The 19,246-nt window shown below is 47.0% G+C and overlaps 1 protein-coding gene across 1 annotated transcript in view; it reads left to right on the top strand.

Moving 5' to 3' along the window:
• Window positions 1–478: 478 nt before the first annotated feature.
• KCNJ1 (potassium inwardly rectifying channel subfamily J member 1) overlaps window positions 479–19,246 on the top strand; it is a 670,653-nt gene continuing 651,885 nt past the window's right edge. The window contains exon 1 of the mRNA XM_086956882.1: window positions 479–633. The gene's annotated coding sequence lies outside the window, so the exon portion shown is untranslated. The remainder of the gene's footprint in view (window positions 634–19,246) is intronic.

Raw genomic sequence — 19,246 nt, 5'->3', positions numbered from 1 at the left:
AGAGGTTACCGAGATTGTTTCTATTTTTTGTAAAAGAAAAGGATAGTTGCACCCTCCCGCCCCTACTTCCATTTTACTACAACGCATGTATCCCTTGTCACGTGCCGTGTTCTGACGCTGCCAGCGTAGCTGTGAGGCGTGTATAGTTCCACCACGTGTAACAGCAATGTTGTCACGATGGCAGTGCGCCGAAAACAAGTCAAACGTGATTAGAGGAGTGAAGTTCTGAGAGCTTCTATTCCAGGGTGAAACCGTGAGTAGCTGCTCCTTGATTGACCTGGCATCACCATTCATCGCCTGCGTCTCCATTATATGAAAGGATGAGGCTATGCACACACACATAATAAGCTTCTGGCAGCCAGCACACCGCCTCCTAATCTACCTCCAGAAGCCCGCCCACTATTAATCAATGGTAGGAAGGTGAGCTATGTTCAGGATGTGCCGCTGCATTTAATTAAGGCCAATAGCCGGTTCCAGCTCACTCCAAGGAACCTGCTTGGCCTGGGGGTGGTGGAACGCACCTGACCAAGCAGTTATTGAGCTGAGGAGGCCCAACACTCAACAGCAACTCTTGTTGGCATTTGTAGCGCTGTGTAGCTCTGCCGTCAAAAGTGTGGGCACCGGTAAAGCGAGGTATGCTTTCTTTTCTCTTTTGAGCGTAATAAGTTGCGATTTATGCTAGTGACGATGTTCAGTGAAGTGGGCTTTTGATGTATCAAACGCATTTATTTATTTAATTTTGGCATTTGTACAGAGCTATGTTTCACTATGACCACTTCAGAAAGAAGGGGAATTTGATTCTTAAAGCTAGATTGAAATCTGTCGCAGTTGCAATTGCATCAGGAAAGAATGAACACATGCATTAATTAAATGTGCCTAGCTGTGAAAACGTAATCACCGTCGCCGATTTTGTCGGTAAATGAGTTGGTTAGTAGTATTGTCACACGTGATGGTAGGGAGGGCATCGCATTGCCAGCTTCCTCTGACTGTGGCGCGCCGTAGGGCTGGTGTGCCCGGTCACTGTGTGTGTGTGTGGTGGGTTTTTGACTATTTGTTGGTCTTTTTAGGGTCTTCTGAGCCGTTTTTACCTGTTGCTTTCCCTGATAATTAAAACAAATATTGCTTGCAGCAAGCACCATGGCGCATCGTCTCCCACAGTTTCCAAAACACATAGACCAACTGCATTTACAAGTAGAATACTGCAGAATGCAGTACACTTTTTTAGCAATCCGATTCGGTAACCGGGGCCACTTTTATCTTGGTGCCCAGGCCTATTTTCTGTCCTAATACGACCCTTATAGAGTGTTGCTCCGTAGGGTCTGAGGGCATGAATACGGAGGCGTCAGGAGTGAGGTACATTATTGTGGTCTTGGAGGTTTGGACATTTGGGCGAGGCTAAGGCATCGAGCAAGAGCGACTGGCGATCCTCAGTGAGGCAGACGACCTAGAAAGACGCCCAGGTGCTGACGAAAAGCCTGTGTGGATATGAAAGGTCCCCTGAGGCCCTCAGGCGCGAAGGGGACCATGTGCAGTGTAATGGGAGAGTTCAGGGTTACTCAAATGTTCTCTGGAAGCACGGGGGAGACCAGAGACTCTCGGGGTGCTGCTGAGGTAGAGCCGTTGGATTAGTGAAGATTCTCGGGGCGAGGAGGGGAGTCAAGTTTTGGCGCTGCTTGTACTTTAGGCTATATTTATTTATTTCCGAATCGGCCGGTTTTACCTCCTACACATCGCAGTGCAGTACTGCGAAGCTTTGAGACCGAGAGAGTTTGTTGTTGAGATGAGCCGTGGAAGCAGTGGTCGAAAAAAGTAGGTGAACTGTGGGTGGAGACTCAGAGGGTGGGGATAACCCAAGGATTGGATCAGTGGGAGGAGTCAGGTGTGGCCAGAATGTGCCAAACATCCCAATGTTTAGTATTTGCCTGGCATTTCACCGACCAGTTACAGCTTATTGTGGTATTGAATTCAACCAATGGATACACTTGATTATTTAAGGTATAATAGGAGTTATTGGCATTTAAAAACATTCAAAAAGTGGAATATATTTCCAATCACACAATGTCTCAAATATGCTTAAATGTGGAATCACAAGCCATTCGTCTCCAAGCCATGCAGTTTCTCTCATTATCACTTCTCTGCCCTTCTTCCACAAGAGCAGTTCAAACCTGAATGGCAAAATATCCTAGTTTTCAAATGTTTTCTATATAATTATGACTCTGCCATATTTGTCACATAATACATCATCCACTGCATAATCTTGAAGTTTTAACTAATCATTTTTGTAGCTCAAACGGATAAAAAGCTACTAAAAACGTGACTTGAGTTGCTGCAAAGTGGACGACCCTTTGCAAAGGTTGACTGATCACTTTTCTCACTGCTGCATTTGCATGTTATACTGATACTAATGGGGCAGATAAGACTTAACATGAGTAAAAATGTCTGAATAATAAAGTATAAGAAAATATCTTGCATTACGCTGCAGCCTTTTTTTCTGTTACATAATTTAGTCACTGTCACTGTCAATAATACTTATTTGATTTATAATAAAATCATAGAAAGGGTGGAGCTTATCACCATTTGGTCAATATTTACATCTTTAAAACAACACAAAATCGGCTTCAAGTCAAAATAAAACAAAAAGGATATGAAAAGCAAAGAAAATATAAAATTACAAGGGCTTTTCAGGAAAGTGGTCTAAGGGGAAAAGTAAAACTTAGAGAGGTGTTATGAGTTGGATTAGGGTACACTTTTATGACTTGAAATTACACAGACTTTTCAAAAAGTGGGGTAAGGGGGAAAGTAAAACTTGGGGAAACAATGTGGGTTGGATCAGGGTACACTTTTGTGACATGAGTTGAAGTGCTAACAGATGGAAACAAGAGAGTCTGTTAGCAAAATAAGAGTAAGTCCATAGCCGGCTGTGTCCAGACCTGTTATCCTGAGTTCTCTTTGGTTGCTGCCTTGTTTCCCAGATCTTGAGCAGCATGCTCCAAAAATTTTATAGTGTTGCAAGATAGTTTTATCCAAGTCCCACTGAGGCATAGGATGACGGCCGCCTTGCAGGTTCTCACCTGAGTGACTCTTAAGAGTGGTAACAAAAGCACTTTCCTTAGTTTCTGCAGTGCAGGGCATATACATATTAGATGCAGTAATGACTCTGCGCCGTTGGTACAAAGGCGACAGTCGGAAGTTGACCATGACTGTAGCCATTTGGGGGTGAGATCTTTACTCACAAAGCAGCCCAACCGTAACAAGCTTAATTTCCTTTTGTAATGGTCCCTGAAGCAGTCTTGCAAATATGGATGGGGCTTTATGTGGATGTATGATGGCAGAACAATCCAGGCGTGGCTTTTACCTGCCACTGCAGCTTTGTCCATTAGTAGTGACGCTTGTTTGATCGCATTGTTAGTTCGCAGTTTGAAAGCAGTGTAAGTCATGGGTGCAAGCCAGGATTCTTCCAGTGCTAATGATTGAAGCGCTTGCTTGAGGGACTTGTATATAGACTTGGGAAGTCCCGCCTGCTTTTCTACTTCCAGCCAACACAAATGAGCCAGGGAGTGATCTTCTGCGTCCCTCATTCGCCAGTAGTATTTGACGAGGGCTCCTTGTCTTGCCGGGAGCTCATTTGTGAGGCCGTATTCCTAGCGTATTTGAGTTTGCGAAATATAACAATGGATTGAAAAAAGATTTTTAAAGACGCTAGTTTGGGGGAGGTTTAGCGCTGTGGAGTCCCGGGTTGCCATCATCTCAGAACCATATGTGAGTAATGGCAGGAATTTAGCAGCTACGATCTTTAAAATGTGGGCAGTGGAATTTCCGCATAGATGTTTTTGGACTGTTTTAAAGGCGAATTGGAGCTGTTTAACTTTTGATTTCCCCTGTTCCAAGTGCTGTTATAATTTAGTCAACACTGCAGCATCATTTTGTCCCCCATTGCTGCATAATTCCAGTGGCTCCAGAGCAGGTAGCACATGTTAAAAGTGCTTGTGCATGAATCAGAGAGTGTGAAGTTTGCAAACTTAGTTTAGTGTTTGTGCAAATCCTGCATTACCTATCCTTGTTGAGTTGCAGCTACTACTACTGAAACGAGGCCAATGGAGGTACCAATGGGTGAGGCAGACTGGCCTTGATGGCAGGGCCGGCGTTAGTGCTGATGGCGCCCTGTGCAACAATGTTTGTTGTTTCCCCCAAAGGTCACCTACACCTTGAACACTACACAGAGACAAACATGTATACGTGTGTAAATCACTGTATAGGAAATGTTACAAAAGACAAAGGACTACAAGGTGTAGAAGCCACATGACAACCATACTAGTAGGCAGTATAGTTTAATATCTCACTGTTCTATGTTAGGATTTTCACTTATAAACTGCAAGTAACAAAAGGATCTCTCTGACACAAGCAGTAACCTACTAACCTAGTTAACATTATGTGTACTTTGTGACCTGCATGGTACATGTTCTTTGCAGCAGGCACATTAACCCTCTGTGCCACCTTTCCAGGAGTCAACCCTTCCACTAGACACAACTCTGATCGCTCTCTAAGAAGAACATTAATCAACAAAGTTTTTATGACATCTTTATTGTTGTTGAAAGTTACTGGAGGCCAGGAAGGAGGCAGCAAGTTTTTTTTTTAAAAACCATTATATACTTGTAAACACTACGCACCCACCCAAAATAGGTACCTGTGACCACAGTGACTGGATCACTGTTGCTCTCGGGTGTGCTGCTTCGTAGGCCTGCCCGCAAGGCTGGAGGTGAACTTCAGAATGGATTGTGGTGGTCAGGCCTTCAAGGTTAACCCACAATTGCCACTGCAAAGGTCCACCTGGTGGTGCTAAAACACCCGGGCTTCTAAGGTCTAGTGGGGCTTTCTAAGTTCTAGCATGGGAATGTGCTCCCTCAGGAGAGTGGTATGGGGGACTGGTCATGAAGGCTGAACTCGGTTCCAAATTCAACAGCTCTGGCCATAGTGCCACATCCTCTCCCCCACTGAACACCATACTGCCCCACTGAGAAAAACTCACACTGCCTTCAGCTACAATGCCCCGCTATAAACACCAGGATGCAACTTAATTCAAATTCTGCATTTGATAAGATTAATATGCTGCCTGAAAAAAAATGTAAAAGTAAACACTCATAGGGAGTGCAAGATTAAGTAAAGCATGTGAAATGTAAGCAGAAACAACATGGTTACCTTAACAATCTCTCACTCGCTATTCAGAAATCAGCGAGTGGGGCTTTCTAAGGTCTAGAATGGGAATATGTTCCTGCAGGAAAGTGGTCTGGGGGACTGGTCATGAAGGCTGAACCCGGTTCCAAATTCGACAGCTCTGGCCATAGTGCCACATCCTCTCCCCCACTAAACACCATACTGCCCCACTGAGAAAAACTCACACTGCCTTCAGCTACAACCCAATTGTGCCCTGCTATAAACTCCATTATGCAACTTACTTCAAATTATGCATTTGATAAGAGTAATATGCTGCCTGAAAAACAAGAGTAAAAGCAAACACTCATAGGGAGGGCAAGATTAAATAAAACTTGAAATGTAAGCAGAAACCACATGGTTACCTTAACAGATCTCTCACTCACTATTCAGAAATCAGTGAGTGGTTTTACCTAAAAAGTTAAGGACATCACTACAGGGCCCTGCAGGGAACCGTTTCAATGTCCATTGCTTATATCCTTAATAAACGTAAATAGTATGGTTTAAAAAGACTACATCCATAAACACAGAGTTTTCCAATCCACCCATCAACCAGGTACTGCAATACCTCCAGGAATGGTGCACTAACCCACCTGGGGACAACAATGCTGTTCAAAGCAAGACGAGAAAACAAAAGTAGCGCTTCACTGCAAAGTCTGTAAAGTGAGGCTGATGTGTTTGGATGTGAATAAAACCAATCTGGCGACTTTGCAACCACTCTGTTTTGCTTTATTTAGTTATGTATTTATTTTTCATATTTAAAACCTTTTTATTTCTCTCCATTCTGAGCCTGCACTTTGGAATAGAAAAATGTCAGAAAAAGGGCATTTCCAGCAAGAGTGTTTTTATTTTATTATTATTTTTTTTAATCCATCAGTGAAGTTTTACATTGGGTTTTAAACTGCCATGGTGCAGCTCAGAAATGAAAACATAGGTGATAACTATCTGAACTAGTGCCCCTAGTGAAATCTGTGTGTTTCAAGGATCGTTTTTCTGAATGAAACCTAAGCTTGGTCTTGGGCCAAGGTCAACGGACTCGATAATTCTCGCCTCAGTGAATACACTAACCATGGGTCCCACTCAGCAACTCTGTGCAATAGCTTGCTTAATCTCCACTAACGGCCACATCAGTGCCGGGGATGCTTGTATTCACCTTGGAGATGCCCAGGAGGGACCATCTCACAGGCAAAGCCAGGATGGGTTCCCCAGCGGTATACAGCGCCAGGACGCCCCTTTGCTGGGGCAGCTGTGCGCTTTACAAGTATACAACATTTAACATTAATAAGACCTCCTCTATCTAAGCAATAGGTCTGCTGCCCAGAGTCTGGGATACATGTGTAGCACGTGGGCCAGCTATGTTATGCGAAACCCGAGCCTGTGTATTTTTGTACGCTGACTGGCAACTCCAACCCCTATCTAACATCTCTAGTTTGGGGATCTGTTTGCTGAGTCTATTAGCGATTTGGGACCGTAGGGATAGCTTTGCCACCCTTTGAGGTATGTGGCATTTGAAGGATTCATCTCTGTGAAAGCTTAGCCTGTGTGAAGTATGTACCCTGAAGGATAGACTTGTTATACAAAGTCTGGGATGTGTAGGCCACTTGGAATAGCTCTTGTCGCTACAGTAGGAGTCTCTACAATCTCTGTAGCACCATGGAAAGCTAGGATTTCTAAACCTGAACCATCCCTGTAACCTTGGGGATAGCTGCCATAGCCTGAAAAAAATACCATATGGAGTAACTTTGATGTCCCAAAAAGGGACGGGAATAGCTGTCTAATTAGTTAGTTTCCCCTTTTCTCAATATAGTAAGCAATACTAAAAAGTCTCTCTTTTTATAGGTGCCCTTCCACACCACCCTCACACCCTAACACTGTCTGTCCTGAGGAAGACCCCGCCGTAGGGCTATAGCGTCGCCTGCACGTCTGGGGTCGAAACGTCGACACGCCCTTGTTTGTTCCCACCTGTTAGCAACGGATCATTTATGACTGTGCAAGCTGTAACAGGATAGGCTCTCTAGTATCAGAATCAATAAATGACAATGTAATACATGTCTTATGTGGTACTCGATGTGAAAAGTAGATGAGACCACAGACTATCTAATTGTATAATTGGTTTGACTATTTTGTACTATTCCTACCTTTCACCCTTCCTTTCCTTTCCACGCCCCCTGTCCTGGGCATGTTATTGAATTTCTAAAAAATGTTCTGTTGTAAAGACATTGCAATTATTTTGCCAAATGAGGATGTGTATTAAATAGCATCTCTCTAAGTTTAATCTTATGAAGTTTCTCTATTGTTCACTTTATGAAGTTATAAGTTTGTACTTTTGATTTAATTTTGTATGAACTGGGACCCCCCTTCATATACTATTGACTACCCAGGTCCCAGTACTTTTGGGTCAACCCGTATATTATAACATTCTACCCTTTTCCTCAATCTATGTGGGTGACGATGCGCTCTATCGTTTATCAGGCTGTGCGAAATCTTACAAACTCACCAAGTTTAAAAAGAAGCAGGGGGCTTCAGGGGCTCTACATGGTAATGGTAGACATTCCCCTGGCCACAAGGAGTCGCTCAGGGTAACAAGTGAGATACTGCCTCCCTCCCTTTGCCATGCAGTCAGCTCCCTCCATCTGTCGCTTCTCTACCCCTCACCCATGTAGTTTTGCAGCTTGCCCTCAAGCCAGTCCCTGAATTGCGCCCCACTCCAACTCAGTGGCGTCTCTAGAAGTGATTTTTTTGGCGTGTCTCACACTCGGCCTCATAAAGGGCAGAGGAGTTCAAGGGGGGCCACCAAAACATCCTGTTGTGACCATTGTATCGGTCACAGTGGGGGCTGGCAGGTAGCCTCGGCAGTGATGAGTTGTAAATCACTGCACAGTAGGGCCATCTGAGGTGTGCTAACCCAAGACTGATGGCCCGTTCAGTGTTGCTTTGGAGGCCCCTGCTGTTACAGAGGGGAAGCGGGAGGAGGCCGTGGGCACTGCAGAGGCTTTGCTCGAGGCACCTCACAGGGGACACAGCTGAATGCTACAGCTGTAATTTCAATTAGGAGCATTCCTGCCGTCCCGGGATGCTTTTTTAAAATAAAGAAGTAGGGGAACGGACTATAATACATTTTCAAAGTAGGGGCACACCGTGCCCTTCCGTCCCCACCGAGTTCTGAAAGATCGGTCCTCTAGAGCTGTCGCGGAGGATGCATGAGAGAGGGAGGACGTGCGCACACGGTCTGTAGTGCTGACCACTGAATGAATCCTGGACACGTTCTGAGGACTTCCAGTTTACTGAAATTAGTGCAGGGCTCGAGTCTGGGTACCACGCAGGTGGACGGCGTCCCCCCCACTTATTTTACCGGGAGGTCGATAACAAACTATTGCCAGAGTCTAATGTGCGTGCAACACCTCCTTTGATCTATAAAATACATTACACATGAAGTGTCTCAGCTGTATGTCACGCGCTCGCTTCTCTGATGCAATCGCATCTCAGTATGAGCGAGGGGAGGCAATGAGTCTGATGGTGCAAGCCACCTTTCGTGAAGTCACTTCTGGTCTTGATGTCAGTGTCTGACCCCCCCCACATATTTTTTTTTAGGACTTGTGCCCTGAATTAGTGCATGATTTCCACCTAATGTTTTACAGTAGTAACGGACCGCCGCCTAAACAATCAGCTTCCTGTAAGGAGGGTGAGGGGCCAGGCAGTAATTGTACTCGGCGGCAATGCTTTCAATGGAAAAATAGAAGTGCAGGTACCCTGTACCAGAGTTAGGGTGACCAGATTCTCAAAACAAACAAGCATTGGCATAGCCAACAGGTCTCGCCTTTGGGACCTTTATAAGTATTTTAAGAAGATTTCGATGGAGAGGGTATCCGTGAGTGCCTTGGGGCTGTTTTTAAGTGGTTCCAGTTAAACAGCCTCAAGTGCAACTCAGATAAATCTGAGATACTCTTCTTTGGCTGTCCATCGGATCCGGACTGGCATGGGTGGTGGCCCGCCGATATGTTCCCCCCCCAGCTCATTCGTCCCAGTCAGCCAAGAACTTAGGAGTTAAAATAGATAACGAGCTGTCGCTTAAATCCCAGGTTCTGGCTCTCACAGGAACTTGCTTTGGCATCCTTAGGATGCTCCGGAAGTTCTTCCCTTTGCTCTCTGAAGAGCATAGGAGGACGACAGTTCAGGCCTTAATCAGCTCAAGGCCTACCGGAGTACCTCTTGCAACGCCTGCAGGTAGCTCAGAATTCGGCAGCACGAGCCATCTTTGGCCTCCACAGGCGGGCAAGTGCTTTCAGTCTATTACAATCGCTCCACTGGTTACCTATCCAGAAGCGGATAACATTCAAGGCCATGACATTGGCCCACAAGGCTTTGTATGCCTCGGGAGCCCAATATTTGCAAAGGAGGCTCGCCTTTTACCATCCGGCACGATCCTTGAGATCGGAATCCCTCTTCTTGGCTGTGGTGCCCCTTGTGAAAAAAGCCTGCATTGGAGGGCGTTCGTTTAGGTTGCTAGCTCCGCAGTTGTGGAACTCCCTACCTGTGACCCTGCGCTCTACTTCTAATTTGCTGGCGTTCAGGAAGGGCCTAAAGACATGGCTTTTTGCCCGCTAGGGATTTCCTGTCCTAGTTCTTGAACTTAGGGAGCCTTTCTTTCTTTAACTTTCACTGTTATGTTTTTTTTTTTTTCAGGTCATGAAACATAAAGCGCCGGGACACTCCTTGGAGTAGCTGTGCGCTATAAAAGACCTATTTAACATAACATAACATATTTTAGCCATGCAGCACATTATCTTGGATGCTACAACATCTCGTGTTACTTCACGTGCCATTGGTGACTGGCCATGCTGTGGCTAGAAGCAATGCAGCCTGTGGGTCCTGCGCATGACAATGATGCCATTAATATGTTCTTAAACGTTCTGTTCTATGATAGCAATGGTCACGTTTGCTATTTTCATCGCCAAGAGCTCTAGCTTTCACAAATGCGAGACCTATTTTATTGGAAGTGCTTGTTTTTATCTCGCACTTGCCAGCTCTAAAACGTTGGCATGTATGCCACATCCCAAATAATAATGTATTCTGCGAGACTGAGATTACTGCACTACCTCCATCCAACTCACCTGACATAACTTTGCTGCCACTACACCACCATACATGGCAACATTTTAGAAGGGGAAAGTTGGGAGAATTGAAAAAACTAATCGGGAGAATGTATTTCCACCATTGACTGTTATTTAGTATACCTGAAAAGCAGGAGTTTCCCACCCGAATCAGGCGCTTTGGCAAGTATTCACACCTACATCCTCTAACAAATTTAAGTCGATTTCTTTGCAAAAATCGAAACAAACAACTGCCCATAGGGATCTACCCGTTACTTTGTGCCTTTTGTAAAGATCATAACAAACTGTTTGTAAAAAATATATTTCTTTTAATGAAACCTGTTTTATTGTGATGCCCTCTAACACATTTGGGTAATGTTCGTGCTATGCAAAAATGCATAAACGAACGAGATTGCAAGCAAACTTGGCACTTCTCGGTCCAGGTGGAGACCAAAACAGAAACACTAATGCAAAGCTGAAGGAGCAGGGTGGGGTAAATAATAATGAGCCATTCACATTGAGCAGCACAGAAGAGGGCGGAGTCCCGAAAGGAATCGCAGGTGGGAAATAGCACTAGGGAATGGCCTTAGTCCGTCTTAAGTTTTACTGCTGTGAGTTTTGCCTGTTTTTTCTTTCAGTGCTCCCCATCCCCCTGCCGTAAGTCTCAACTTTAGACTACACGTGTCTTCGCTGTACAAAACACTGGTGTGCATGTGTGTGCTGCCTGAGTATAATGCGTGGCCCATACCAGGACAACAATGACAGGCTGCCCCGGGCCACCAAAGGGGGCCACCTACGAGGGCGGCCATCCTTAGTGCCACAGGATGGCACAGACTCCAATGAGCGGCCTAGTGTTCGGGACTCGGAGGGTCCCCAGTGATGTCACTTCTGGCGGGGGAGGGGTCATTACTGTCCCTGTGGTTGGGCTCGCAGGTTACAAAGTATGAAATGCGTTTTCTTTTAAACAACTGGTGTATATGGGCATATCCTACATCCCCATGTGCAATAAGGATATGTGTTCTTTTGTACAGCAACTGGTGCGCAAGCAAGGGGCTCTGAGCCTGGCAATCGAGCGAGCAATAGGCCTACCTGTCAATGCTGGTTGGGGGCTGTTTGCATGGATTTATTTCTTCCAGAAACGCACCGGTTTCGTTCTATTATGGTCAAACCACGCCTAGCAGGCTGGTTTGCCAGGGTTCAAGGCGGGTGCAGGGGAAGAACACACTGGGGCCAGTGTGTGGGGTTCTGGATCAGCACATCCGGGATTGGAGTATAACCTGTTCTCTAATTTCAGGACAATCGGATCAAGGACACAGGCACCACTCTGAGAAGGACAGGTGGGAACGGAAGTAGGAAGGGCCAAGGGTGCTCCAGGCTCGGAGCCTGAATGCTGTTCCTGGTTAAGTGCCCTAGGGGGTGTAGGAGAGTAGGGTCTGCTTTCCTATGGTCACCCCAGATTTTTGCTTTTTGCTTCACTGGTTTTCGACATAATGTGGCTGTGGGCCTGCTAATAAGACCCACAGCCTGCTGTTCTCTCTCTAAATTCACATCCATGTACTTTAGTAACATACCCAATTGGACACTGGGTCACCTTATCAGCCCCTGTACAGTGTACTACAGGTACCCAGGGCATAGGTGTATCCAATGCCTACCAGGGGCTGCAGCATATCTTTTGCCACCCCTGGCTGGCTATCCAAACTGACACAACTGGCTGATCACTCAGCTGGGGCAAGGTTGTGTAATCACCCCTTGCTTAGATATAGTATACCTATATCTAAACATATATCTGGACACATATGTACCTATAAGTCACTCCTATGGCAGGCCTTAACAATCCTGGAGACAGAGTGCTTGGTTTTATGTGAGATGGTGCTCTAGCATGAGCTGAGCCTGTCTGCAGCTGTTGGGACCAACTCCCTTAGCTGTTCCGGAATATTGCCATACCATATACTCTTAAGTGCATTATAATCCTCGCGGTTACTTGCTAACTTTGGTTTGGCTTTATCAAAACATGTTGTCTAAGGTGCCATACGCTTTGGAATACTACCCCCTTGCCAGTCCTGGTGACGGGGGTAGCATTCCACCCTTTTAGAGGGGAAAGACATGTTACTTTGCTTAAACGCGGTTAAATCTAGCCAAAGCCCCAGCATCACAAAATGGATGCTGCTGCCACAGACACGAGTCTGGCCTCCTGCTGCTGACCAAAACTCTGGCATGGGAGGCCAGGACAAAAGATATCCTGTCACAGGGAGGCGTTACAGCACCCCAGACAGGAGATAGTGGATTGTAGCAGGGAGGGTTGAATGAAACTAGACACTGCCCAAGGCTTCCCATGCATAGTCCAGTTCAAACTGGTGCTAGGACACTCCAGTCCCAGCTCTGGCACGAAACTGGACAAAGGGAAAGGGGTGTAACCACCCCCTTCCTGGGTCCCACCCATAGGAGGGATCTAGCAGGCAATCAAGCCCCTTGATTTGGAATAAACGTAGGAGCTGTGCCCAGGAGCATTAGATTATTCTGAACGAAACTTTGATACAGAACTCTGGACCCTTCGACATCCCACTCGACGTGGAAGACTGAAGAATCTCCCTTGTGGTCAAGGAATGACCACCCTGTGCAAACAGGCACCATCCAGCGTCCAACGGTTTGCTTTGTTTCAGTTCCAGCTGGAACTTGAGTGACAGAGATCAACAAGACCCAGCTTGCCTGTCTTCTAACTGCCTGATTCACAGTTCCAGTGAATTTGAGACCCGTGGAGGCGACGTGAAGCGTGGAGCCGGCCATCTTGAAAGGACTGCGAAGTGCTGACCGTGCAGCTCCCAAGGCCCCCTCCAAGCTGAGCATTGGTGTTTTAGAAGCCCCAGCCCCAAGCAGCTTGTGCACCGAAGATCTTCCCTCCACACTCATAGAGTGCTGCGTGGGGCTCTTTTGCATTTTTCTGCTTGATGCATTGGTCTGGTTGCTTGCCCATTGCTAGTGGCCCCAGAACCGACGAACCTTGAAATTTACACTGCTAGTCTGGTTGCTTCAGACTGGCCCTCACTCCCCTGAAAAGGAGCCACTGCTCTGACCTTGCTGGTCTGAGTAAGAAGCGATCTTTGAATCCTGCGTGGGTTGCATTTGCCAAGTCCTGTTAACTCTGATCCAGAAGCAGACACCGCCGGCAGCGAGAGCCTTTGTGCGACAACTTGTGCTCCACTTCTGGTCATCGTCGATGCCCCAGAGTCCACGTGGCAGTGGAGACAAGCTTCATGACAACCACCTGATTGCGCACGACATCGCATGGTTCCTTCCTGGTCACTGGCTAGTGACCCAGACTCTGTCCCCTCTGCTTTCAGGTACTCTACATCTTCTATCCACCCTTGGATCCAACCGGACTCTTCCCTCCTGGCCGCCTGCAGCATCTTCATCTCCAGGCTCCATAGATCTCCACGACGAAACCCGACACACTTTGGCACCTATGCACCCGCTTCCTGTGGGTGAGGTAACGACCTAACACCGGTGCTCCTGTAGTGGTTTACACCTCTAGTGTCCTAGTTTAAAGTGGGGTAATTCTATTACAGTCGGAAGACTTCTAAAACATTAACTGGATAACTTTTATGCGCCATTGACTTTGCATTGGTGCATGCTTGTGCTTTAGGCACTGCACCCGTGTCCCGCGGGCCTCTTCCGACTTCATCACTGTTAGTCCCAAGTAGTCCCCGCGATTCACAACGCCCTAGGCCTTACCATTGTTCAAGAGGTGGTACTTATACCACTATTTTAGTATATGGTTTGAGTGGCCACCGGGCCTATCCAAAATTGTGCAACTTTGAATGTTTAACTGTGCTTTTGTTTAATCGCTTGTGCCTCTGCACTCATAAAGAGTACAGAGGATTATTCTAGTAATAAATACATATATTTTTTATAATATATAACTTGTGTGGTGTCCTTTCATTTGATATTACAAGATTGCATATGGTAAAACAGCTGGCTTCACATGCCCTCTTGAGTTTAGCCCAAGACTGCTTAGTCCATGCTACCCCTAGGATAGCTTGTCTGTAAGGTTGACTTTACAACCACCACCATAACAGATTGTTTGGACTGATACAGGGTGCCCACAGAACTGTGGACATCATACATCAGGCCAACTTCTCACAGGGGGGCAATGTGTCAACCCGGTTCTGACTTCTTGGAGGGGAGAATAGAAGCAGTGTTAAGTGTAGTAGTTGAGCTATTACCATGACCTCTTTACACCTCAGCCCCAGTTGTGCTCAAGTATCTTAGGTGTCAGCTCTTAGGTCACAGGAGGGGTAACCACAAGGGTAGATGGGCAGAAGACTAGTATGGTATCTTTAGGAGGGTGCCCAGGGGTCTTTTCCAGAAGTTGTCTGAAGGTCAGTACTTGTGACGCACTATAGGGTTTGCACACAGCAGGGGAGAGGGGACGTATGCTGCCACTCCTTTGGAATAGGGACAGCAACCACGGCTTCCAGGCAGGCTTGCCAGTGGAACACATAACACAAGCGGGGCGTAGAGTCAAGTTACTACAAGAATTCCATATGTCCTTAAGAGGCAGGTTTAGGCACTGACCGCGAATTCTGATGTGCCGTTGTTGTGCGACCTGGAATCGGTGTAATCATGTTTGCAGTGTTTGAAGAATTTGGTTGGTGTACATAATGAATGATGTGTAAAACACCTGCCTGAGGCGCAGGGGCCTGCTGCACATGATGAGGAGCACTTTGTGCGATTTGAGCAACTTGCTGGGGACCTGTGAGTTTGGTGGTCTGAAATTACCCCAAGGCTTTATTGGCGGGGCGCAAGGACAGGGGAGGCGATGGAAACCTCTCGCAGGCAGGTCAACAGCGCTATGCGCAAATTCACTGAGATACGTGGATTTGGTTTCATTAGACAGGGGTTGTTACATGCAAAATGCATAGGGTGCTTTGACGAAGATGGTATACACCTATCAGAAGTGGGTATGGCCCTCTTCCTGCTAGTTTTAGCGGAAGCACTAGTAGCAGCAAGGTGATTAAAAGATCACTAGAAGGTGGGGGGCTCTGGGGCGGCGGCGGCCACACCCAGGGCCATGGCGGAGTTACAGGGCGATCCAACGCTGGAAGGTACAGAGGGGTACCCTCTATAGGAGCACAGTAAGGGTGCGAGAGCCAATTATCCCCAGAAAGATCCTCGGTGGGATCCTGGAGGAGTGACGGCGCCCCGTTAGTCCTTCGGGCAGTTGTGGACCTGAGCAACCGGGGGTTGCCTGCAATGCTCCGCCCCCGTGGGAAAGGGGTGGACTGGAGTTCCGCCGGGGGTTCGACCTCCCCCCCCATATTGACAACACCCCGTGGTTAACATCACAGGGGGGTTTATGGCTCATCAGGTGGGCAGATCGCAAGGGGTGGCCTGACCCTGGGTCCCCCGTAAGATAACCCAACATGTTGGCATAATGTTTATGCAAATAAAGCTGCAACAACTTTCTCCAACAAAAACATTGTGTGGTGTCTGTTATTTGGGAAATTGTTGCGAGCGATTTGGGGTATGGGCCGACACTGGCACTATGAAAGGCTGCCCCGGGCCTCCGAAGGGGGCCATCTACGAGGGCGGCCACCCTTAGTGCCACAGGATGGCACAGACCCCAAAGAACGGTCTAGTGTTCGGGACTCTGGGGGGTCCCCAGTGATGTCACTTCGGGCGGGAGAGGGGTCAGGGCCAAAGGTATATGGCCCGGGGTCGCGGGCCTGGTGCCCTCTTTGACCCCTGACCGGCCACGGGGACGGACCCTCTTCCCCCCCCCCCGTGACTCGGATGAGCGGTGCTGCCCGGACGCTGTTTTCCCTCCCTACAGCTAACCCGACTATCGGGCAGCAAGGGGGGGGGGTAGATATCTAATACTATTTTACTTTGTGTTGCAGGCGGAGTTACAGGGCGATCCAACGCTCCAAGGTACAGAGGGGTACCCTCTACAGGAGCACAGTAAGTGTGCGAGAGCCAATTATCCCCAGGGAGATCCTCGGTGGGATCCTGGAGGAGTGACGGCACCCCGTTAGTCCTTTTGGCGGTTGTCGACCTGAGCAACCGGGGGTTGCCTGCAACGCTCTGCCCCCGAGGGGGAGGGCGCGAGTAAGGGGTGGACTGGAGGTCCGCCAGGGGGAGGGGGTTAGACCTTCCCCCACCAATATTGACGACGCCCCGCGGTTAACACCACAGGGGGGTTTATGGCTCATCAGGTGGGCAGGTCGCTAGGGGGGGGCCTGACCCTGGATCGCCCGTAAGATAACCCAACATGTTGGCATAATGTTTATGCAAATAAAGCTGCAACATCTTTCTCCAACAAAAACATTGTGTGGTGTCTGTTATTTGGGAAATTGTTGTGAGCGGTTTGGGGTATGGGCCGATATTGGCACTAAAGGTAGGATGAGGAAGGTCGGTGGGCAGCAATTCAGAGGGGACAGCCATAAGAACGGCAAAGAGATACTCCTGGGGGGAAGGGCAGAGAGGAAACGTCTGGACTAAGTAGGAGATGAGAGCTGAGAAGACATAGTGACTGAGAAGGTAGGAAAAAGGTATGGAAACAAGTGGTGTGAAAAATCCTTTCACTTGGAGTACTAAATGCATCCTAACCCGTAATGTCCTAAAGGGAAAGAGTGAGAGAGAGAGAGAAAGAGGGCGAGAGAGAGGGGGAAAGAGAGAGCAGGAGAGAGAGAAAGAGAGAGCGAGAGAGTCAGAGAGAGAGAGCCCAGGAGTGTTGTATGTGTGCACGAGCAGTCTGCTCATTTTCGAAGTACACACTTGTGTATGTGGCACGCTCCTGCGCGCTCCCTCAAGGTGTATGCCGCCACAAGCACGAGTATGTGCTTAAAAAAAAAAGCTGAACGATGACTAAAGGGGAGCGGAACCGGGGATGAGTGGAATGGCCGCTCACCACTCATCCCCGGTTCCGCTTCCCTCCCTATGACCACATCACTCTGTAGTTCCTCCTCATGGGGTTCTCCACCCCATACCCCACATTCACGGCTACACTCCCGAACAATTGTTCCTGGTCAAATTATGGTGGACCACATCGCATATACCCCTCGCAGTGCTCAATAGCGCCTTTTTTGCATTCCGATCCTGCTGCGACTGATCACTCAAATGCGCCTTCCATCACTCACTCCTTGTTCCGCTCACCTAAATATGACCATACCTCTCCATAGTTGCTCCTCGTGGTGCCCACTACCCCTAACCCCAGTGCCGGCTCCCATCTTCCTCCCTTCCCACCCTCACCCTCTCTTTCCTTCCTTGTACAGCACCATTCCTTCTACCTCAACCCAGTCCTGAAGATGATCCCATCTAAGACGGATTGAAACGTCGTCGACTATTCAGTTCAATAAAAGGCGTATATCCAAGTGTGGCTCTTCCAAATCATCACTGCAAACCAAAAACCTTCGCATTGCAATTTATTTAGAGCCACATTGTGTCCTTCTAATTCACTGTATATATGTAACATTTCTTCACCATGCGCCGTTCTTGCTGACCACAATTGTCACTTGCGTCGCCACCACAATGTCACTTGCATATTTTAAGCACCAAGTATAATTTGGGTTGTTTTACTATCAATTTAAGTATAGTGCTGATACAACTGTACAAATTGTTTTTTTCCTTTTTCCATTTTTCTTCCTAATTATATGATGTCATGAGCACACTTCGTAAACAAACGAGTCTCCTTGTTTCTGTTCGCGTAATGCCTTTTGCATACATGTTTAATTGTCTTTCTTGAATAATACCAGTTGGGATATTGTGTTTGTTACTATAAAAAAATGTTTCATGATGAGGTGTAATATACTTGTAAAAAAAAGTACATTTGTCAGCAGAGTGTTCTATGCACCAGACATCCACCAGTGAGGGATCATTTATGATGTCTCTTAGCAATACCTTTTCATGTGAAATATATTTTTCGATGACCCCAGTACTGTCCAGAATAAGGTCAAGGGCAAAGTTCAAATATCCTCCCACAATAACCTTTGTCCTGCAAAAGCAGTCAGTGGTCTGGATAACTTTGACAGAAAGGAAGACTTGGCATTATCGGGGGTCTCTATAGAGCCCACTTACATTGTCTGATCAGCCAGTTTCAGGAAAACGTCATTGCCATCCATATCTGGATATGCAGTTTCGATCACCAAGTTTGATCCTAACCCGTAGGTGGCTCTGCGTTGTACAAAGAGAAGGGAAATCCTGAGAGAAAGTGTCTCTCTTCAAAAGGTTTCCCTTCCTGCTACAACGCTCACCTAAGTGACGTCACGCCTTAAGCAGTGCAAAGAGAGCAGGCAGGCGCATGCTCAACCGAAACACCAATAAAAAACCGGGACATTTCTATGTTTAACCCGGATACTGTTTAAAAACCTGGACATTCCATTAACTTGGAGAAAAGTGTTGAGACACCGGGACACTTCTCCAAAAATGGGGACCATCCGGGAAAACTGGGACATCTGGTTACCCTAACCAGAGTAGCTGTTTGTTTCTGAGAATTGCTGGTACTTTTCCAATTAAAAGTATTACGTCATTTTCGAGAAGTGCAGGTACTCCCCCTCTCAAAAAAAAAATAGTGCCGGTACTCCGTACCGGACAGTACCGGCCCATATAAAGCACTGCCAGAGATCGCATGCTCGGCTCATCCTATAGAGGAGGTCCCCATTGTCCCGAGCCGGTTATGGTGTAAAAGTTCACAACTCTTTAAGACAACAGTAGAAATAGAACTAATAAATATAGACTCAATCGTTTCTATATTGATTTGACATGCCCAGCCGGACAGAGGTCGAATATTTACTCATTTAGCGATGCAAGGCAATATTTACATACAATATACAAGGTGCTGGTTTTCGAAATGTCATTTTATTTATTTTCCTAGTTTCTCTTCAGTGTTCCTATGGCGATGAGAGCTGTCCATCTGTGCAGATCCGTTGATGTAAACGTATAGTCCGTCTACT

The sequence above is a fragment of the Lissotriton vulgaris genome, chromosome 2_1 (genome assembly GCF_964263255.1).
Source record: "Lissotriton vulgaris chromosome 2_1, aLisVul1.2, whole genome shotgun sequence".
NCBI classification, from domain to species: Eukaryota; Metazoa; Chordata; class Amphibia; order Caudata; family Salamandridae; genus Lissotriton; species Lissotriton vulgaris.
This window is presented reverse-complemented; position numbering and strand designations above follow the sequence as displayed.